We start from the raw sequence: 8,590 nt of genomic DNA, 5'->3' as shown, positions 1-8,590 counted from the left end.
AAAATGAAAAAAGTATACAATCCCTTTTTTATGGCAAGCCTAAATAAGTTCAGGAGTAGTAATGTGCATAACAAGTCACATAATAAGTTGCATGGACTCACTCTGTGTGCAGTAATAGTGTTCTATTCTTATAAGTCTAAAAGTGTAATTCTTAAAGGTTCGAAGTTGCATATGGAATTGTTTTAAGAAGGACATACCATGGATCAATTAGATATTTGATTTAGAATTTTAGGACCCCATTTAACCCCTTATTTTTAGACTGGGGAGTTTTTCTAGATGAAGAAATTAATGGAGCTAAGCACAGGCAAAATCCTGGAGAAAAACTTGTTTCAGTCTGCTTTCCAACAGACGCTGGGACATTAATTCACCTTTCAGCAGGAGAATAAGCCAAAACACAAGGCCAAATATACACTGGGGTTACATACCAAGAAGACAGTGAATGTTCCTCAGTAGCCCAGTTACAGTTTTGACTTAAATCTAATAAAAAAATCTATGGTGTAATCTAGGCATGGATTTTTTAAAAGCTTTTAGTCAGACACTCTTATCCAGAGTAACTTACAGTAGTGAATGCATACATTTTCTGATTTTGTACTGGCCCCCCATGGGAATCGAACCCACAACCCTGGCGCTGCAAACACCATGCTCTACCAACTGAGCCACAGGGAAGACTCTTAGAGGCTTACCCAGAAAGACTCACAGCTGTAATCGCTGCCAAAGGTGCCCCTAGAAAGTATTGCCCCAGGGGCGTGAATACAGAAATGTCTGTATTTCACTTTACAAATCATGCACCAGCTACACCCACCTTCTGACAGAATCACGCACCACAACCATATGGAGTCAGCAGGAGCAGACACCCCCGTATTAGGGGTCGAGGATCAAGTCCAGCAGCATGCGGTCATGCTACAACATCTCGGCACCGCCATGGATCGCGTCCTGCAGACTATGGATCACTGGGAGAGAAGAGGAGTTCCTCCAGCGCCTCCACCAGCACCACCAAGGGCACCACTACTCACCCCTCCTTCACCCGGTCCCAGTGGGATTCGGCTCGCTCTTCCGAGGGAGTATGATGGGACGGCTGCGGGATGTCAGGGGTTCCTACTCCAGCTGGAGCTCTATCTGGCAACCGTCCACCCGGCTCCTTCGGGCCGTGTGTCCGCCCTCGTCTCCTGTCTCTCAGGGAAAGCCTTGGAGTGGGCCAACGCCGTATGGGAGGAAGGAGAAGCGGTGTTGGACCAATTCGATAATTTCACGTCTCGTCCACCTTAGGCAGGGGACGAGGAGCATACAGGAGTTCGCTTTGGACTTTCGGACCTTGGCCGCCGGCGCGGGATGGAATGACAGGGCCCTGATCGATCACTACCGTTGTAGTTTGTGTGAGGACGTCCGTCGGGAGTTGGCCTGCAGGGACACCACTCTCACCTTTGACCAGCTGGTGGACCTGTCCATCCGGTTGGATAACCTGTTGGCTACCCGCGGACGTCCAGATCGGGGTCTGTCGATTCCATCCCCCAACACCACCGCTCCTATGCCCATGGAGCTGGGAGGTGCTGCACTTAGGGCGACCGGAGGAGGGCCGGTCAATGCACCATCTGTGGCCGCAGAGGGCACACTGCCGGTCGGTGCTGGGGAGGTTCCTCTGGGAGTCGAGGCAGCAGGCAGGGCACTCTCGTGTCATCCCAGGTGAGTCGGCACCAGGCTCACCCAGAGCCCTCTGTTGCACACATGTTTTTGTATATTAATTTTCCTGAGTTTTCCCCGCATTCCCAGCATAAGGCGCTCGTAGATTCAGGCGCAGCTGGGAACTTTATTGACAGATCATTTGCCCATAGTTTAGGGATCCCTATTGTTCCAGTGGATATGCCCTTCCCAGTTCACGCCCTAGATAGTCGACCATTAGGGTCAGGGCTAATTAGGGAGGCCACCGCTCCACTGGGTATGGTGACGCAGGAGGGTCACAAGGAGAGAATCAGTCTCTTCCTTATTGATTCTCCTGCGTTTCCCGTGGTGCTAGGCCTACCCTGGTTGGTCTGTCATGACACTACTATTTTGTGGCAACAGAGAGTTCTCACGGGGTGGTCACAAAAGTGCTCGGGGAGGTGTTTAGGGGTTTCCGTTGGTGCGACTACGGTGGAAAGTCCAGACCAGGTCTCCACCGTGCGCATCCCCTCTGAATATGCCGATTTGGCTCTCGCCTTCTATAAGAAGAGGGCGACTCAATTACCACCCCATCAACGGGGGGATTGTGCGATAAATCTCCTGGTAGACGCAGCACTTCCCAGGAGTAACCTGTATCCCCTGTTACAGGAGGAGATGGAAACATATCTCTCCGAATCCCTGGAGCAGGGGTACATTCGGCCCTCCACTCCACCTGCCTTCTCGAGTTTCTTTTTTGTGAAGAAGAAGGATGGAGGTCTGCGCCCGTGTATTGACTATCAAGGTATAAACCAGATCACTGTTAGGTACAGTTACCCGCTACCTCTCATAGCCAGTGCGATTGAGTCAATGCACGGGGCGCGCTTCTTCACCAAATTGGATCTCAGGAGCGCTTACAACCTGGTGCATATCTGGGAGGGAGACGAGTGGAAGACGGCTTTCAGTACCAACTCAAGGCACTATGAGTACCTCGTCATGCCGTACGGGTTGATGAATGCTCCATCAGTCTTCCAGGCCTTTGTAGACAAGATTTTCAGGGACCTGCACGGGCAGGGTGTAGTGGTGTATATTGATGACATCCTGATATACTCCGCTACACGCGCCGAGCATGTGTCCCTGGTGCGCAGGGTGCTTGGTCGACTGTTGGAGCATGACCTGTACGTCAAGGCTGAGAAATGTATGTTCTTCCAACAGTCCGTCTCCTTCCGAGGGTACCGCATTTCCACTTCAAGGGTGGAGATGGAGAGTGACTGCATTTCAGCCGTGCGTAATTGGCCAACTCCCACCACGGTAAAGGAAGTGCAGCGGTTCTTAGGGTTTGCCAACTACTACCGGAGGTTTATCCGGGGCTTTGGTCAGGTAGCGGCTCCCATTACCTCACTGCTGAAAGGGGGACCGGTGCTTTTGCAGTGGTCGGATGAGGCGGAAAGGGCTTTTGGTTAGCTGAGGGCTCTGTTTACCTCGGCTCCCATGCTGGCTCATCCGGATCCCTCTTTGGCGTTCATAGTGGAGGTGGACGCATCCAAGGCTGGGACAGGAGCTGTGCTTTCTCAGCGCTCGGGTACGCCACCTAAGCTCCGCCCCTGTGCCTTCTTTTCCCTGTGGCTCAGTTGGTAGAGCGTGGTGTTTGCCCCACCAGCATGGTGTGTGCAATGCCAGGGTTGTGGGTTCAATTCCCACGGGGGGCCAGTACAAAAAAATGCATGAAATGAAATGTATGCATTCACTACTGTAAGTCGCTCTGGATAAGAGCGTCTGCTAAATGACTAAAATGTAAAAATGTTCATAGTGGAGGTAGACTCATCTGAGATAGGAGCTGTGCTCTCTCAGCGCTTGGGTACGCCACCGAAGCTCCGCCCCTCTGCCTTCTTCTCGAAGAAGCTTAGCCCGGCAGAGCGAAACTATGATGTGGGGGACCGGGAGCTGTTGGCTGTTGTCAAGCCCTTGAAGGCGTGGAGACATTGGCCTGAGGGGGCTAGACACCCTTTTCTCATCTGGACTGACCACCGCAATCTTGAGTACATCCGGGCGGCGAGGAGACTGAAACCTCGCCAGGCAAGGTGGGCCATGTTTTTTACCTGTTTTTGTTTTCACCCTATTCTACAGACCAGGTTCCCAGAACGCGAAGGCAGACGCACTGTCCCGGATGTATGACACAGAGGAGCGGCCCATGGATCACACCCCCATACTCCCGGCCTCTTACCTGGTGGCACCGGTAGTGTGGGAGCTGGACGTGGACATCGAGCTGGCGTTACGTACAGAGCCCACTCCCCTCCAATGTCCAGCTGGGCGTCTGTACGTTCCGTCTGCTGTCCACGACCGTTTGAGCTACTGGGCCCACACGTCACCCTCCTCTGGTCATCCGGGCATTGGTCAGACAGTGCGCTGTCTTAGTGGGAAGTACTGGTGGTCCACTTTGGCTAAGGACGTGAGGGTTTATGTTTCCTCCTGCTCTGTGTGCTCCCAGTGCAAGGCCCCTAGGCACTTGCCCAGAGGGAAGTTGCAAACCTTACCCGTTCCACAACGGCCGTAGTCGCACCAATCCTGGTCATTGTGGATCGGTTTTCTAAGTCCTGCCGTCTCCTCCCTTTGCCCGGTCTCCCTACGTCTCTACAGACTGTGGAGGCCCTGTTTACACACGTCTTCCGGCACTACGGGGTGCCTGAGGACATAGTATCTGATCGAGGACCCCAGTTCACGTCAAGGGTCTGGAGGGCATTCATGGAACGTCTGGGGGTCTTAGTCAGCCATACCTCGGGTTTCCACCCCGAGAGTAACGGGCAGGTGGAGAGAGTGAACCAGGATGTGGGTAGGTTTCTGCGGTCTTATTGCCAGGACTGGCCGGGGGAGTGGGCAGTGTTCGTGCCCAGGGCTGAGATGGCCCAGAACTCGCTCCGTCACTCCTCCACTAACCTCTCCCCCTTCCAGTGCGTACTGGGGTACCAGACGGTTCTGGCGCCTTGGCATCAGAACCAGATCGAGGCTCCTGCGGTGGACGACTGGTTTAGGCACGCTGAGGAGACATCGGACACCGCTCATGTGCACCTTCAGCGGGCCGTGAGGCGCCAGAAAACCAGCGCAGATCGCCAACGCAATGAGGCGGGTCTGGCTCTCGACCCGAAACCTGCCCCTCCGCCTGCCCTGCCGGAAGCTGGGTCCGCGGTTTGTGGGGCCATTTAAAGTCCTGAGGAGAGTGAACGAGGTTTGTTACAGGTTACAGCTTCCCCCTGATTAACATATTAATCCCTCGTTCCATGTGTCTCTCCTCAGGCCGGTGGTGGCTGGTCCACTCCAGGAGTCTGAGGTGCGGGAGGTTCCTCCGCCCCCTCTGGACATCGAGGGGGCACCGGCGTATGCAGTTCGATCCATACTGGATTCGAGGTGTCGGGGGAAGGGCCTTCAGTACCTTGTGGAGTGGGAGGGGTACGGTCCGGAGGAGAAATGCTGGGTGCCGGTCGAGGACGTGTTAGACCCGTCGATGCTGCAGGAGTTCCACCGTCTCCATCCGGATCGCCCTGCGCCTCGCCCTACGGGTCGTCCCCGAGGCCGGTGTCGGCGCACTGCTGGAGCCGCGCGTCAAGGGGGGGTACTGTCTCGACATCCGCCGATGTCGGTCCCTCTCCTTGTTCGGGCGGCGTTTGGCGGTCGACGTCACCGGTCTTCTAGCCATCGCCGATCCACCTTTCATTTTCCATTTGTTTTGTCTTTGTTTTCTACACACCTGGTTTTATTCCCCAATTACATGTTCATGTATTTAACCCTCTGTTTCCCCCATGTTTTTGTGCGTGATTGTTTCTATGTTCATTCGTTACGTTATGGCTGGTTTTCGACGGGTGCTGTTTTCACCCGTGCGTAATTGATTACCGTTTATTGTTGGTCAAGTGTATTGTTACCTTATTTTGAGCACATTGCTCACTCATTCTGCTCTCCTGCGCCTGACTTCATGCAGCAGCTACACCCACCTTCTGACAATATTTCTAACACTAAAAAGCATTGTATTTGAGACAAATCATTCACTAAACCCTAAACCTCTAATAATCTTGTAATAAATAATTTCGAAATTGAGCAAGTTCAGGTGACTAAACTGCTTGGAGTAACCCTGGACTGAACTGTCATGGTCAAAACATATTGATACAACAGTAGCTAAGATGTGGAGATGTCTGTCCATAATAAAGCTCTACTCTACTTTATTAACATCACTATCAACAAAGCAGGTCCTACAGGGCCTAGTTTTGTCGCAGCTTGACTACTGTTCAGTCATGTGGTCAGGTGCCACAAAAAAGGACTTAGGAAAATTGCAATTGGCTCAGAACAGGGCAGCACGGCTGACCCTTGGATGTACACAGAGAGCTAATGTTAATAATATGTATGTCAATCTCTCATGGCTCAAAGTGGAGGAGAGATTGACTTCATCACTACTTGTATTTATGAGAGGTACATGTTGAATGCACCGAGCTGTCTATTTGAACTACTGGCACACAGCTCGGACACCCATGCATACCCCACAAGACATGCCACAAGAGGTCTCTTCACAGTCCCCAAGTCCAGAACAGACTATGGAAGGTGCACAGTACTACATAGAGCCATGACTACATGGAACTCTATTCCACATCAAGTATCTGATGAAAGCAATAAAATTAGATGAAAAAAAAGGATAAAAATACACCTTATGGAACCTTATGAAGCAACACAAACATAGGCATAGACACATGCAAACACACACACAATAACATATTTACTATGTGGTAGTGGTGGAGTAGGGCCCTGAGGGCACACAGTGTGTTGTGAAATCTATGAATGTATTGTAATATAAAAAATGTGTATAAACTGCCTTAATTTTGCTGGACCCCGGGAAGAGTAGCTGCTGCCTTGGCAATAGCTAATGGGGTTCCATAATAAATAGAAATACACATTTGGAAAGGCACACACCTGTCTATATAAGGTCCCACAGTTGACAATTTATGTCAGAGCAAAAACCAAGCCATCAAGTTGAACGAATTGTCCGTAGAGCTCCAAGACAGGATTGTGTCGAGGCACAGATCTGGGGAAGGGTAACATAACATTTCTGCAGCATTGAAGGTCCTCAAGAACAAAGTGGCCTCCATCATTCTTAAATGGAAGAAGTTTGGAACCACCAAGACTCTTCCAAGAGCTGGACTCCTGGCCAAGAGGAAACCAAGAACCCGATGGTCACTTTGACAAAGCTCCATTTCATCTGTGGAGATGGGAGAACCTACCAGAACGTCAACCATCTCTGCAGCACTCCACCAATTAGGCCTTTATGGTAGAGCGGCCAGACGGAAGTCACTCCTCAGTAAAATGAGGATGACATCCCTCTTGGAGTTTGCCAATAGGCACCTAAAGGACTCTCAGACCATGAGAAACAAGATTCTCTGCGCTGATGAAATCAAGATTGAACTCTTTGGCCTGAATGCCAAGCGTCACATCTGGAGGAAACCAGGCACCATCCCTATGGTGAAGCATGGTGGTGGCAGAATTATGCTGTGAGGATGTTTTTCAGAGGCAGGGACTGGGAGACTATTCAGGATTGAGGGAAAAATTGATGGAGCAAAGTAAAGAGAGATCCTTGATGAAAACCTTCTCCAGAGCGCTTAGTACCTCAGACAACAGGACAATGACCATAAGCACACAGCCAAGACATCGCAGGAGTGGCTTTGGGGCTAGTCTCTGAACGTCTTTGAGTGGCCCAATCAGAGCCCGGACTTGAACCTGATCTCTGGAGAGACCTGAAAATAGTTGTGCAGCAATGCTCCACATCCAAACTGACAGAGCTTGAGCGGAGAAGAATGAAGCTTGTAGCGTCGAGGCTGTAATCACTGCCAAAGGTGCTTCAACAAAGTACTGAGTAAAGGGTCAGAATACTTACTAGATGTAAATGTTATCTTTCAGTTTTTATTTTTAATACATTTGCAAACATTTCTAAAAACCTGTTTTTGCTTTGTCGTTTTGGGGTATTGTGTGTAGATTGATGAGAAAACGTAACAACGTGGAAAAAGTCAAAGGGTGTGAATACTTTCCGAAGGCCACTGTGACTGTATCTGTGTGTGTCCATCCCTTTGGGGGATGATTCAGAAAGCCACACACCGTATTTTTACTGTTGTTGTCTCAAAGAGCATCTCAGCTAGAAATTACAGTCCCAGCATCACACAAAGGACTAATAAGCCAGAAATGACTGTCCTTGATACAAAATCAATGTTGTGACATATCACAAAAGAGAAAATATGCACATACCGGGGGAAAAAGGCTTTGTTGCCTTGGAGATTACCGTTATGGTGTGTTGTCAAGGGCATCTTGGCCATCTCCAATAGATGCTCTGAAAAGAAAATTGGAGTTAGACAACCACCAACCCATCCACTTTCAGTCCACTACTCACTCTCTCCCATACAGGGACATGCAGGAGCAATAGCCCGCAGAGCCTTAACAGGAGCCATGATTCACCGAGACAACATGCAGGGAGCCTATCAGTAGGCCTAAATGCTGGCACAGCTCCTGTATCAAAGAGAAAGGAGAAAGAAGGAGGGAGAGAGGGAGGGAGGGAGGGAGAAAAAGAGGGAGACAGATAAAGCTGTGTTGTACTCCTGCTAGCCTTGGCGTGCTGGGGTCCATGCTGTTAGTAGACAAAACAGCATGCCCCATTGATGGCTGTTGCCTCACTGAGGAAAAGGAGAGCTACACAGTACTGTGGCCTCTCCCCCTTCACAAGGCCAGTGTTTAAAGAGAGGGAGAGAGGGCTTGGTGTGAAGGGCTAGGGTGGGACTGTCACACCCTGATCTGTTTCACCTGTCCTCGTTATTGTCTCCACCCCCTCCAGGTGTCACTTGTTTTCCCCAGTGTATTTATCCTGTCTCTCTGTGCCAAGTCTTCTTGTATTTTTCCAAGTCAACCAGCGGTTTTCCGTTCTCCTTCTTTTTGAATT

Source organism: Salmo salar, chromosome ssa04 (assembly GCF_905237065.1).
Source record: "Salmo salar chromosome ssa04, Ssal_v3.1, whole genome shotgun sequence".
In the NCBI taxonomy this organism is placed as follows: Eukaryota; Metazoa; Chordata; class Actinopteri; order Salmoniformes; family Salmonidae; genus Salmo; species Salmo salar.
The sequence above is the reverse complement of the archived record's forward strand: the minus strand, read 5'-3'. Positions refer to the sequence as shown.